At 41.3% G+C, this 14,082-nt stretch overlaps 1 long non-coding RNA gene across 3 annotated transcripts in view; it reads right to left on the reverse strand.

The window, feature by feature from the left end:
* The window catches only part of LOC109275362 (uncharacterized), a 32,421-nt gene that overhangs the window by 12,973 nt on the left and 5,366 nt on the right, over positions 1-14,082 (reverse strand). For 2 of the 3 annotated variants that reach the window (XR_002084085.2, XR_002084086.2), the window contains exons 3-4: positions 8,244-8,445; positions 7,466-7,669 (exon numbers count right to left, since the gene is read on the reverse strand). This is a non-coding gene — a long non-coding RNA (uncharacterized LOC109275362). Of the gene's footprint in view, positions 1-7,465; positions 7,670-8,243; positions 8,446-14,082 lie in introns of those variants that run through there. The other variant, XR_008424155.1, reaches the window with a different exon arrangement.

A 14,082-nucleotide genomic window follows, 5' to 3' on the forward strand; every position in this document is an offset into this window, starting at 1 on the left:
ATGGGAGAGAGAAACAAGCACGCTCTTTTTTCTCTTTTTTCCTATTGTGTGTTTGCAAAAAAAAAAAATTATTGATTGCTCTGGTTTCAAGCACTTGATTTATCTTTTATGACACTTGAAACCCAGTGTTTGCTCTACAGCTTAAAGTTTATTTGGTGAGCTAACAAAGGCCCTGTGGAATCTAAAGGAGAGGATGAAATCAAATGACGATTTGAACGGAAACCAGTCCAGACGGTCATTGTGTCCCTCCTCAACTTGAACTTGAACCATTATTTGAAGTTTTTTTTGAGCAAGAACTGAATGAGGAAAAGATTTTCAGAGATAATCTGGTATAAACCATTCATAACCTGGTTGATGAGTTGCTGGAGCTCTTCTGACCTGAAAAATAAGGAGCTGAACATGAGGCTGTGACACAACAGTCCGATGTTCTGGTAGAGTGCTGGGAGTGAATATCTTACATCGCAAACATCGTATTTGCAGTTAGTTATCATCGTTTAGTTGGACGCACACAAAAAGCCATTGGAAGACATTTTATAAAAAAAATCAGAATACATATTAATTTAGTTTAGACTCAAGGTGTGTGGGTGTGTGTGTGGGGGGGGGGGTTGGATGTCTATAATTTGCTAGGCAGCACCATTAAAAATAATGGGCAAATTTAGTTTTTTTCCCATCTTATTGCACCTAAGAAATCATTACAGACCATATCAGTAGCTCTGATGTTCTTGGGAGAACAAGGGGAAACTATTTTCAAGCCTCACTTTGAGAAACTCTGCCATGTAATATTACCGAGTTCTAGTCTAAGGGTTGTGGGATTTATCTAAGGGCTAGATGAATCCGATAAATTTTCTGATCCCACAATAATAATCATAAATAGTATTATCTTTATCTCTCCATTGAATTAATAATTGAATGCTGATTCACATTCTTCCCTGATTTAAATCCAAACCTGAGAATTATCTCTTTCTGAGAAATATCCTCAAATAATCCTTTCTATTGTGCAGCTAACCCTTTACAATGTGTTTGAATTAAGATCAATTTTTTTCTAATGCTACTACCATGCAAATTTACTTAAATATTCAAGTAATTTTAGATATTTTATTCCAAGGCAATAAATGAATTTAGATAACCCTAGGATTAGTGAACCAAGTTAGACTTAACCTGAATAATAATGTTTTATATAATTTTGCTAATTCCATAATCTATTTTGTCTCTATGTTATTAAAATCCTCTAAGGACAAGAACAGTGCTTATTTTTCAAAATGTGTTTCAAATATCCACTGAATTTTCAGTCCTTTGATGTTGGTACCCACATCAAGAAGAGTCAGTCGGCCAAGGTGAGGCATATATCCATGTGCATTCATACTAGCCTTTGGGATCTGAGATAGGGAAACAAATACAAATTAAAGAAGCTTCCTGAATTTACAAGGAAAGGGGAGAACAAGAAGTATGAGTCCAAACTCAGGTCATAAGAAAATGTAGAAGGGCAAGTCAGGGAAACTGAGGTAAGTGAGCAAGTGCCAAAGGCAATAACAAGAAACTATCAAAAGGAGAGGCAAGTCAAGGGTCAAAAGCTGAGTTGAACTGGAACCAAGTGGGAGCAAGGGCAGATCTGGAACACCAGTATTCTGTTGTGACCACAGCCTCCTGTGCAAGGTGACTCCGTCCTTATGGACTCTTGGGTCAGGCTGGACTTTGCATGGGCCACAGGACATCTTCTTGGTCTGGAAGAAGTCCTAAGTTGCTTGTAGGCACAACTCTGATGCCTACATTGCCTTGAAAGGATGGGGGCACCTCCTTTCAAGCAGAAGAAGGAGGTAATGTGTCATCTACCTTTAGGAGTTCAGAGAAAGGAAGAAATGAAACATTCCCAAAGAGGCCCAAGGATGTTTTTGTCTTGTTTCTATTTTATTTATAGTCCCTTTCCTCCTCCCATCAGAACTTTGCTCCTTCATTCAGTAGCTTAAATTTATCCTTGGTGTCCATTTTGTCCATGACCTATACCTGAGGTCTCCTCTTTAAGGAGGACAAGGAAGTTGTGAGGGAAGACACAGAGTTTTAATTGTTCCCCAGGGGTCTGCAGTTGATGCCAATATTCCCCTCCACTTCCATCTGTCCTGAATTAACCCAGTGACACTACAGACCAACCACAGTTGACATGATTGCTACCTCCCCACCACCACAAAGGAATACCAGCAGAATGAGAGAAGAGAATAGTTTTCCAATCTGCACCATCAGTCCTTTATTTATGTGGGACCACGGATATGGACAACTGAGGCCAGTATGGCCATATGTGATGATGTTTTCATGTAGCTGCAGAATTTTCTAAAATGGGACAGAACCTCCCTTTAAGCTACATTACACATTAGACAAAGGAAGATCCCCTAGTATCCTTCCGATCTACTGCTACCAAAAACAAAGCAAAAAAACTTACTTGATCAGATTTTATGTCAACATTTAGATAATAATATAGGGTATTTTAAAAATAGGATGTTACAGTATTAAGATAGCTCAGACACACACACACACACACACACACACACACACACACACACACACCACCTTCTCATTATCAAGTCAATCCCTTCATATCACTAAAAAAGTCAAAGGGATCCTATTTTGTGCCAAATTCTCTTCGTTTAGCAGCTGCAGCCAGGTATTCTTCCACGAGGATCAAGCAGCTCTTCAGAATCTCCCAAGGTAGAGAATTCTAATTTAAATTCTCTCAGGTATACTATGAACTTCAAGTTCATAGTATCAACTGAATACATAAAACATCACAGCCACAGACCCATACCCATATCCATACAAGACTAGCCACTAAATACCAATTTCTTTAGACCAAAATTTTCAACATGGGAATGAAGTAGTTACTTAGCTGACAAGGTTGGGGATAGTAGGCACAAGCAAAGAGGTATCCCCACAAAACTAAAGCAGCTTCATTTTAAAAGGTATTTTTTTATACATTGGAGATTTTCAGAATATTTCATTTGAAAAATAGGTTCTTCTCTCTCTGCAAAATTTTAAGAACTATTACCTTATAAAATACTCTTTTCCAAGCTGAAGTAGTGTTCTCAGACTCCACTAAATGTCTCATAACCTAGAATCGCATTGCTTTTAAAACTGTTGACCTTGGTGGGATTGGAGGGGAGTGAGGCTGGTAAGGAGCAGGCAGAGAAAATGAAAGAGAACAAAACAAAACAAAAAAAAAAAAAAAAGAAAGAAAGAAAGAAAAGAAAAGCTTCGTGGTTTCTATTCATCAAGTGCAATCAATCACTCTGTGCCAGCTGCCCAGCCACCTGTAAACTTAGAATTGAAATGGCTACCCAGATATTTCACTCCTACCTATCTATTCAAGGGAAGAGAAAGACTAAGTCCACAAAAGGCCTTGTAGGGGAATGTTCACATCAAATTTATTCATCATAGCTCCAAAATGGAATTAGCCCAAGTGTCCACCAGCACAACAAACTGTGATTCGTCCACACAATAGAATTTCTCAGCAATAACACTGGAGCGACTCCTGACATATCCAACAACATGAATAAGTCTCAGAATGATCGTGCTGCATGAAAGAAGCAAAAGAGACGCAAGACACAAAAGAGAAAATATCTTATGATTTTATTCACATGAACTTCCGGAATAGGCAAATCTAATCTATGGCAGAAAAAAACCCAGAATGCTGGTGGCTTCAGGGAAGGGATATAAAGTGACTGGGAGGAGACACAAGGGAAGTTTATAGTAATGAACATGTTCTATATTTTGACTGAGGTATGGGTTACAAGAGTAACCCATTGATTTGTCAAAACAGATCAAACCATACACTTAAGAATTGTGCATTTCAGGGGCGCCTGGGTGGCTCAGTCGGTTAAGCGTCCAACTTTGGCTCAGGTCATGATCTCACGGTCCGTGGGTTCAAGCCCCGCGTCGGGCTCTGTGCTGACAGCTCAGAGCCTGGAGCCTGTTTCAGATTCTGTGTCTCCCTCTCTCTGTGACCCTCCCCCGTTCGTGCTCTGTCTCTCTCTGTCTCAAAAATAAATAAACGTTAAAAAAAAAAAAAAAAGAATTGTGCATTTCAGGGGTGCCTGGGTGGCTCAGTCGGTTAAGCGTCCGACTTCGGCTCAGGTCATGATCTCGCGGCCCGTGAGTTCGAGCCCCGTGTCGGGCTCTGTGCTGGCAGCTCGGAGCCTGGAGCCTGTTTCAGATTCTGTGTCTCCCTCTCTCTCTGACCCTCCCCATTCATGCTCTGTCTCTCCCTGTCTCAAAAATAAATAAACGTTAAAAAAAATTTAACAAAAAGAATTGTGCATTTCATTGTGTGGAAATTTTATCTGAATAGATTTAACTGGTGGGGAAAATACTCAACTGAAAAACTAAATGTGGCAAAAAATTGAGACAATATAGAAAAATATCTTTATGAGCTCGGAGTAGAAAACAATTTCTTTAAAGTGTTTTTATTTTTTATTATTTTTTTAATATGAAATTTATTGTCAAATTGGTTTCCAAACGACACTCAGTGCTCATCCCCAACAGGTGCCCTCCTCAATGCCCATCACCCACCCTCCCATCCCTCCCACCCCCCATCAACCCTCAGTTTATTCTCAGTTTTTAAGGGTATCTTATGGTTTGGCTCCCTCCCTCTCTAACTTTTTTTTCCCTTCCCCTCCCCCATGGTCTTCTGTTAAGTTTCTCAGGATCCACATAAGAGAGAAAACATATGGTACCTGTCTTTCTCTGTATGACTTATTTCACTTAGCACAACACTCTCCAGTTCTATCCACATTGCTACAAAAGGCCATATTTCATTCTTTCTCTAAAAGTTTTTTTTAATGTTTATTTATTTTTGAGAGAGAGAGAGAGAGAGAGAGAGAGAGACAGATCATGAGTGGGGGAAGGTCTGAGAAAGACAGAATCTGAAGTAGTCTCGAGGCTCTGAGCTATCAGCACAGAGCCCAACACAGGGCTTGAACTCACAGACTGTGAGATCAGGACCTAAGCTGAAGTCGGACACTTAACTGACTGAGCCACCCAGGTGCCCCAGAGAACAATTTCTTAAACAAGATACACAATGCTCTACATAGAAAGTACTGATGAGTATCTTTATTAAAACTTAAAATTCATGTGAAGAGGAGATGTACAGAAAAGGTCAATTCAGAAAAATGACCAATAAACATCAGAAAGGATGCTGACAGGTGGTAGCTACACTTGCAATGAGCATACCTATAGAGCTGCTGAATCGCTATGTTGTACACCCAAAACTAATGCTCACATAGTGTGTCATCTACGCTTCAAAAAAATAAAACAAAATAAATGAAAGGGTGCTTGACCTCGCGAGGGATCCTGTGAATGCAATTATTTTTTAAAGAAACAATTTCTTATCTGCCAGATTGGCAGCTTCAGAGACTTGGGATTTGGTGAAGCCGTGAGATTGTAAATCATACCGTGCTTTGTGACTGTCGATCAGTTTGGCGAATTCAGTCATTTTAGTATAAACAGAGCACTAGATCTAACACCTAGAAACTGAATTTCTGTTATAGACTCTAGAGAAACTCTTACATGGGCCCAAAGAGCATGTACAAGGAAGTTTATTGTAGCACTGTTTGCACTAGTGAAAAGATGGATTCCACTGCAACATCCGTTCATAAAGGTGGTATAGTCGTATGGGGCAATATTACATGGCAGTTAAAAAGAATAAACCATATCTCCATGTATCAAGGTAGCTAGGTCTCAAAAACATGTTAAAGTAAATATAATACCATATTTGTATTAAAACTGTGTAAGTGTATAAAAACTGACTCATAAAAACCTTAATCTTGGCTATGCCTCAGAAACAAAGAAAGGAAAAACAAGTGATGTAATGATTCGAAGGACTTTATCTGAAATTTGTTATTAAAATAATAGGAAGAATCATCAAAATGCAAATGAATGAATCTTGATTTATTTCTGATATGTTACACAAAAATTAACTCAAAATTAATCCTAATAGGCATTGATTCTAGACTGTGACCTTGGGTTAGGCAAATAGGTCTTAGATATGATGTCTAAAGCACAAGGCATAAAAGAAAGAAAATTGATAAATTGGACTTCATAAAAATGCAAAATTTTGTTCTGTGAAAGACCCTGCTAAAAGCATGAAAAGACAAGCTATAAAACGGGAGAAAATATTTGCAAATATTCTTATCTGACAAAAAAAATTGAATCCAGAATATATGAAGAATTATCAAAATTCAACAATAAGAAAATGAACAGCAGATATTTATTTTTTTAATGTTTATTTTTGAGAGAGAGAGAGAGACAGAGACAGAGTGTGAGTGGAGGAGGGGCAGAGAGAGAGAGGGAGACACAGAATCCGAAGCAGGCTCCAGGCTCTGAGCTGTCAGCACAGAGTCTGATGTGGGGCTTGAACCCATAAACCGTGAGATCATGACCTGAGCCTTAGTCGGACGCTTAACCAACTGAGCCATGCAGGTGTCCCTGATTTTTTTTTTTTTTTAATGAGCAAAGATTTAAACAGGCACTTCACTAAAGGCGATACATGGAGGGCCAAGAAGCCACATGAAAGCTGCTCAACATCGTTAGTCATTAGGGAAATGCAAATTAAAACCGTGAGGAGACCGTGCTACACCTAACAGAATAGCTTAAAAAAAAAAAAAGAATTTTTTTTCAGACAATTCCAAGGGCTGAGAGGGACGAGAGGCAACTGGAATTTCAGATACTGCTGCTGGAAATGCACAGTGGCACAGCCACTTTGGAAAACTTCAGGCAAAGGAATGTGGGTGCTCCAGGTGAAATCAGGCAGCCTACAAGGAAGTGGTGAGGGCAAGAGAAAATGGGTAGGGTACCCCCTGCGTCTGTTTCCACCCCCATGTAACTGTACTTCAGTTCCCAGTTTATGGAGGGTTCTGTGAGGTTCTTATAAGGACAATCCAACCGTAAAGATTCATCCTTAACGCTTTATCCTAAATGCTTTATCCGCAATCTTAAGCAACATAAGAAAGAGAAAAAAGGGATGTTTGTCACCAGGGCCGGGTATAATCAAACCAATGCCTGCACACCAATGCCCTATGGATTCTGAGGTGAGCCTGCTCTGTCCCTAGAGGAGAATGGCTAGGGTTGCCAACCCCAGATTCTACTCCTACCACACGGAACGTTGCCCACCAGATATGAAAAATACTTTCGTAGGTTGAGATTCCTTAATGAGTCTAGTGAAATAGTCAAGAGTCTAGTGAAATGAGTCAAGAAAATAGAAGTATAAGTATGATGATAAATGACAGTGGACGCTTGGCTTTGATTTGGAGGGTGTCGGGGAGAGAAGGATGGGGATAGTGGCAATTTACAGAGTCCATGCCCATCTGAGGGAAGCAACTTTGCTATGTGGAAATGCAAGAGCAGGTTTCAAATCTTCTTATTGTCCTAGGGAAGCAGGACACCTGGGTTTGTACGTGAAATCACCTGAGTCGTAAACATTGGAAATGATTTTAAATTTTATTAGAACAACAACAAAAAGGTCTGGGGGCCAGATGAGGACTGGGAGGCACCATACTGTGTCCTCTGATGTGGACAGACTAAAAGCTAGGCCAAGCCACTCACCCCAGGCATGCTTTCTGTTGAACTCCCTTGGTTAGCACCTCCCAGTCTAGAGGAAGTCCCTGGGTTGGTTTACTTCATTAGCTGCCTGGAAGAGAAGGGAAAAAAGAGAAGCCAAAATTACTCTGAGGTCCCCAAAAAAGAAGAAGCAAACATTTGCTACAGGCCAGTTATTATTCTTTTTGTCCTGGAATCGCCTGGGGTGGGAAAATGCAGAGTCTCAGGTCCCCTCTCAATTTACTTAATTAGAATCTCTGGTGGCTGGGTCTGCTGTAGATTTCCATTTTAACAAGCTCCTTGGGTAATTCTTACCCCCACTGAAGTCTGACACCCACTGTATTGAATTTTTCCACCTTTACTACAGAGGATTCAGTTACCATTGGGTCCATTTGGTCCTGTATCTAAACTTGAGGTCTCCGGTGGGAAGAACAGTAATGGGAAAGAAAGGAAAGCTTTGAGCGCCCCCTAGGGGTTATCTTGTACAGTGAGCAGCTTTATCATGATCAGTGATTTTTCAGAGGTGCTAGGAATAGAAATTAAGTAGTATTTTTGAGCCCTTATAGGCATTAAGCATTGTGACTGGCCACTCACATACATTATCTGATTTCAGCCTATGAGGCAGGTACTATTATTATTTGCATTTTGCAAAAGAGGAAATTTACCTGTAAATCCAGTGGCATGGCTGATGACTCCCTCTTCCTCAATATATTTTCTTCACATGGCTTCCAGGACACCATACTCTTTTCCATTTGCTTCCTGGCTCACTGGTTATTCCTTCTCAGTCTTCATGCTAGCACTCTCTCTTCTCCAAGACCTATTAATTTTGGAGCATCCCAGGGATCAGTCCTTGGTTTTCTTCTTTCCCTGTATAATTAACATACAGTGTCAAGTTAGTTTCACGTGTACAATGATTCAACAATTCTATACATTGCTCAGGGCTCATCACATGATAAGTATACTCTCAATCCCCTTTATCTATTTCACCTATTTCTCCACCCACCTGCCCTCTGGCAACCACCAGTTTGTTCTCTGGATTTAAGAGTCTGGTTTCTTGTCTCTTTTTTTCTCTGTTCATTTGTTTGTTTCTTAAACTCTACATATTAGTGAAATCATATGATATTTATCCTTCCCTGACTTATTTCACTTAGCATCATACCCTCTAGACCCATCTATGTTGTACATGGCAAGATTTCACTTGTTCTTATAGCTGAGTAATATTCCATTATGTATATATACCACATCTTCTGGGGCACCTAGGTAGCTCAGTTGGTTAAGCATCCCACTTCAGCTTAGGTCATGATCTCACAATTCATGAGTTTGAGCCCCACGTTGGGCTCTGTGCCTGCTTTGGATTCTGTGTCTCCCTCTCTTTCTGCCCCCTCCCCCCACCCACTTGTGTTGTCTCTCTCTCTTTCTCTCTCAAAAAAAAGAAACATTAAAAAATTTAAAAAAACATATTCCATATCTTCTTTATCCATTCATGTATCAAGGTACACTTGAGTTGCTTCCATAATTTGGCTATTATAAAATTGCTTCAATAAACATTGGGGTGCATATATCTTTTTGAATTAGCGTTTTTGTTTTCTTTGTGTAAATGCCCGGTAGTGAGAGTACTGGATCATATGGTAATTCTATTTTTAATTTTTTGAGAAACCTCCGTACTGTTTTCCACAGTGGCTGCACCAATCTGCACTCCCACCAACAGTGCATGAGTGTTTCTCTTTTTCCACATCCTTGCCAATTCTTGTTATTTCTTGTGTTGTTGATTTTAGCCATTCTGACAGGTGTGAGGTGATATCTCGTTGTGGTTTTGACTTGCATTTCCCTGATGATGAGTGATGTTGAGCATCTTTTCCTGTCCTGGCCATCTGTATGTCTTCCAGACATCCAGACATAAGCAGGCATAACCAGAATGATCTTCCTAATATGTAATTCAAAATGTATCATTTATCTGCCTAAAATCTTCCCAGGGCTTCCCATTGCATTCAAACAAAATGGCGAAATCCTTAGACTGTCCAACAAGGCCTTCTACAAGTAGGGCCCCATCTCCTCTCTGACCTCACCTCCTGTTACTCCCTCCCTTATCCTGCTCCTGACGCACTGGTCTCCAATGCTATTCCTTACATATTCTTGGCTTGATTTGGCCTGAAGGCCTTCACCCTGGCTCTTTCATCTGCCTCAAACATTCTTCCCTCAGAAGTCTACTTGGGTAACTATGTCACTTCCTACAAATCTTTACTCAAATGTCACCCTCTCAATGTGACCAACCCTGATTCTGCTGTCGGAAATTACGAGCTGTTTTTCTCCCTGCATGCCCAAACCTCTTATCATGCTCCATTTACTCCATAGCGTTAGGGCTTGGCAACGTATTACATAATTTAACTCTTTATTATGCTTGTAGTTATTCCCCCCCCCCCACCCCCCGCCCCACACACTAGAACGTAAGCTCCAAGAAGGCAGGGATTTGGGACTGTTTTGTTTACATACAGGTCGCAAACACATAGGTCAGTGCCTGAGATTTAACAGAAATATCTCTTGAGTGAATGAGACATGAAGAGGTTACATACCTAGTCCTAAGTATTCAATACTCCATTTGACAAGTAAACCTGAATAAGAAACAATTCTTTTCTCCTTATAGAGAAACATACAGAAGCTCCATACAGTCTGTTTGGACATCTTCTATGGAGAGGAGTGCTGAATACCAGCAGCCACAGACCCCTTTAAAGAGGTGACACACAGCAGTGGACTGTGTCTATCACTCACCTCTCCACCACTTGTACCACACACAGAGCTGGGCACTGTCTTCTTTACCCAATTTATTTAGGGACTGTAATGCTGAGCTACAAGTAGTATTCTTCCCTACCATGAGAAGTAATATACAGTCTGTGGGGTACATTTTTTAATATACTATACAGGTTTATTTTTTAAGTTTATTTATATTTATTTTGAGAGAGTGAGCATGAGTAGGGAAAGGGTGGAGAGAGGGAGAGAGAGAATCCCAAGCAGGCTCCACCCTGTCAGTGCAGAGCCTGATGCAGGGCTCAAACTCATGAACCATGAGATTGTGACCTGAGCCAAAATCAAGAGTTGGACACTTAACTGACCAAGCCACCCAGGCAACCCTACCAAACGGGTTTAAAGATGAATTGCAACTCACAAAAAGAAGCAACGTAAAAAGTCTGTGGAATAAACTTTCACTAAACATGTTACTGAGTGAGGCTGGCTTGCCATCAGCTGTACCTTGATGAGGGATGCAGCAAATGGCTCTTTTCAGGGCGTCCTGAATTGCCAGAACTTCTCTGTAATTCTCACAGAGAAGCAAGCAACAGCTTCCTGTAGTAAGTACCTTAGGCAGCTGTATCAAAAAAAACAGAGACTTCTTTTTTTTTTTTTTAATTTTTTTAACGTTTATTTTATTTTTGAGACAGAGAGAGACAGAGCATGAACGGGGGAGGGGCAGAGAGAGAGGGAGACACAGAATCGGAAACAGGCTCCGGGCTCTGAGCCATCAGCCCAGCGCCCGACGCGGGGCTCGAACTCACGGACCGTAAGATCGTGACCTGAGCTGAAGTCGGACGCTTAACCGACTGAGCCACCCAGGCGCCCCGAGACTTCTAAGACCCAGTACCAGAAAATAAAGGGATTGGGGCAAGAAAAACCTCCATACTTCCTGAAACATTTATCCAATTTACTCACACAAATTCCCAGCAATCTGAATCACACCTACGATTCCCGCTCTCACAACTGGACAATTCGCTTCAAAGACAAAAGGCAGCTAGACAGACTGCTTAAAGATGAAAGAAAAGATTCTAGTCTATGTCAACAATTAAATTGTGTCAATGGTGTGTTTTTCGATTGCAGCAGCAAAATCATCTCAAAAGGGTGTGTGTGTGTGTGTGTGTGTGTGTGTGTGTGTGTATAATTTCAATCACGGTAACTACCTTTTCCTGTGGGAATAATTTATCCATAAGGAACCACTTCCAAATTTGGCATATTCCATGGTAGCCAGTATCTCCTCCTTCACAGAGGATGCCTGGTGGTCACTGTTATGGCAAGATGGCTTCCTAGCAAATGCACCTGAACTTGTTGACATACTTACTTCCCTTGACATCCAGGCCACCACACCCTCCAGGTTTTCCTCTCACCTCCCTGCTCACTTTTCAGTCTCATCTCTGCTCCCTCTCATCGCCCTGACTTCTAACCATTGGACTGACTGCCACAGCGTCAAGCGTTGAACTTCTTCTTTACCTTCATTCTCTCTGGTGATGATCTCAGCCAGCCTTCATGACGCCATCTACATGCTGCTGGCTCCTGCCTTTCTACCTCCAGCCCAGAATTCTCTCCTGGATTCTAGACTTTTCTAAGAGAGAGACTTGACTGGCATCTCCACTTGGATACCTAACAGGCATATCAAATCTAACATTCCCCGAACCAAACTCCTGATATCTGACCCCACCCCCACCCAAATCTTTGCTGTCTCAGGAAATGGTAATTCCATTCCTCCAGTTGCTTAATCTAAACTTTGGCTTTCTTTGTTTCTTTGTTTCTTTGTTTCTTTGTTTCTTTGTTTCTTTGTTTCTTTCTTTCTTTCTTTCTTTCTTTCATCATGCTCCACATTCAATGTTTCAGCAAATCCCATTGGATCTATATTCAAATTCTATCCAGAATCTAATCTCTTCTCACCACTCTTCTGCCACCACCTGGTTGAACTGAAGCCATCAGTATCTGTTTTTTTCTGGATTATTGTGAAGAGTCCCATAGCTGGTTCCCCTGCCTCAACTATTCCCCCTTTTAGAAACTATTCTGTTTACCAGCCAGCGGTTCTCACAGTGTGGTGCCAGACCAGCAGCACTGGCATCACCTGGGAACTTGCTAGAAATGCAAATTCCCCTGCATCACACCAGACCTACTCAATCAGAAACTCTGGGGATGGACGCAGCAACTGTGTGCTAAGAAGCCATCAGAGGTGGCTGATGCACACTCAGGTTTGAGAAACGATGCTCTACAGAAGTGGTTAGCCAGAATGATCCTTTAAAAATGCAAATCAGGGGGTGCTTGGGTGGCTCGGTCAGTTAAGCATCCGAATTTGGCTCAGGTCATGATCTCGCGGTTCACGGGTTCGAGTTCTGTGTTGGGCCCTGGGCTGAAGCTCAGAGCCTGGAGCCTGCTTCGGCTCCCTCTCTCTCTCTGCCTCTCCCCCACTTGTATGCTCACTCCCTCTCAAAAATAAATAAATAAACTTTAAAAAATGCAAATCAGATCATGGTCCCCTTTCCACTCACAATCCTCCAGTGGCTTTTCTAGCTCCTTTGAGTAGGAGCCTGCCTCCTCCTGATGGCCTGCAGCCACCCTTGTGATCCATTCCCACTCACACCATATGTGTAACCACCTCTCTCTTCTCCCTTTATTCACTGTGTCTCTCTGCTTTGCCTCCAGGCAGGGCCTTTGGACCACTGTTTCCTCTGCCTGGGACACCCTCCCTACTCCATTCTCTCATAACCATGTGTCCCTCTCCCTCTTTTCCTTCTAGTCTCTGCTCAAATGTCAGCTCATCAGAAGAGTTTTTCCAGCCACCATATTTAAAATTAAAAACCCCACTTCCCATCCCCACTTCTTGTGCTCCTTTCCCCCCTTACTCCACATTATTTCTTCTGCACAGTGCCTGTCACCTTCCAGCATAGAGTATGCTGCACTCGTTTATTTGTTTAATAGTCACTGCACCCAAGAATATACGCTCTATGAGACCGGGATCTGTGTGTATTGTATTCACTGTTGTATTATCAGAGCCTGGAATAATGCTGGCATATGGTAGGGGCTCCATAAGTATTTGTTGACTAAGTGAATAACTAAATGATGGCCAAAGCATTCCTCTGGATAAATGATACATTTCTAGTCATGATACTGCCATTGCTGAAAATATTTTTAGGGCAATAGTCGGGAAGAAGGGAAACCATTTAGGAGGACACTATTTGCAATAATCCTGAAGAAAGATGACAATGGCTTCAATTTGAACAGGTGGTGCATAGGAGGTGGTCAGAAGTGACTGGCTTCTGGATACAAGTTGAATATAGCACTGATGGACTGAGGTCAATTTATAGGTCACATATGGAAACTAGTCTCAGAATTTAAGAGAGATCGCCCCTTTAAAAAAAGTGAAAAATACAGTAGCTCAGCTTAATTACACACATTATTTACTAATCCCAGAATCATACGACATTTGGCTTTATTGCAGAAATCAAATTTCCCCTTGAAAAGAGAAATGGAGAACCACTGAAGACATTCACAGGCTATGAATGCAGTTTCCTATATGATGAAAGAATACATTGGATTTTCACAGGATACAATCTTATATTTGTGTGATTTAATCCTCACAGCAATCCTTTGAGATCCTTATTATTAACCCCATTTTTCAGATGAAGGAAATAAGGCTCCGGGCAGAGGATTTCAATCCAGGCCAGGTCACACATTTTCTTGATGAGTAAAAGCAATGTGCTGGGAACA

The sequence above is a fragment of the Panthera pardus genome, unplaced genomic scaffold (genome assembly GCF_024362965.1).
Source record: "Panthera pardus isolate Hobbes unplaced genomic scaffold, ASM2436296v1 HiC_scaffold_20, whole genome shotgun sequence".
NCBI classification, from domain to species: Eukaryota; Metazoa; Chordata; class Mammalia; order Carnivora; family Felidae; genus Panthera; species Panthera pardus.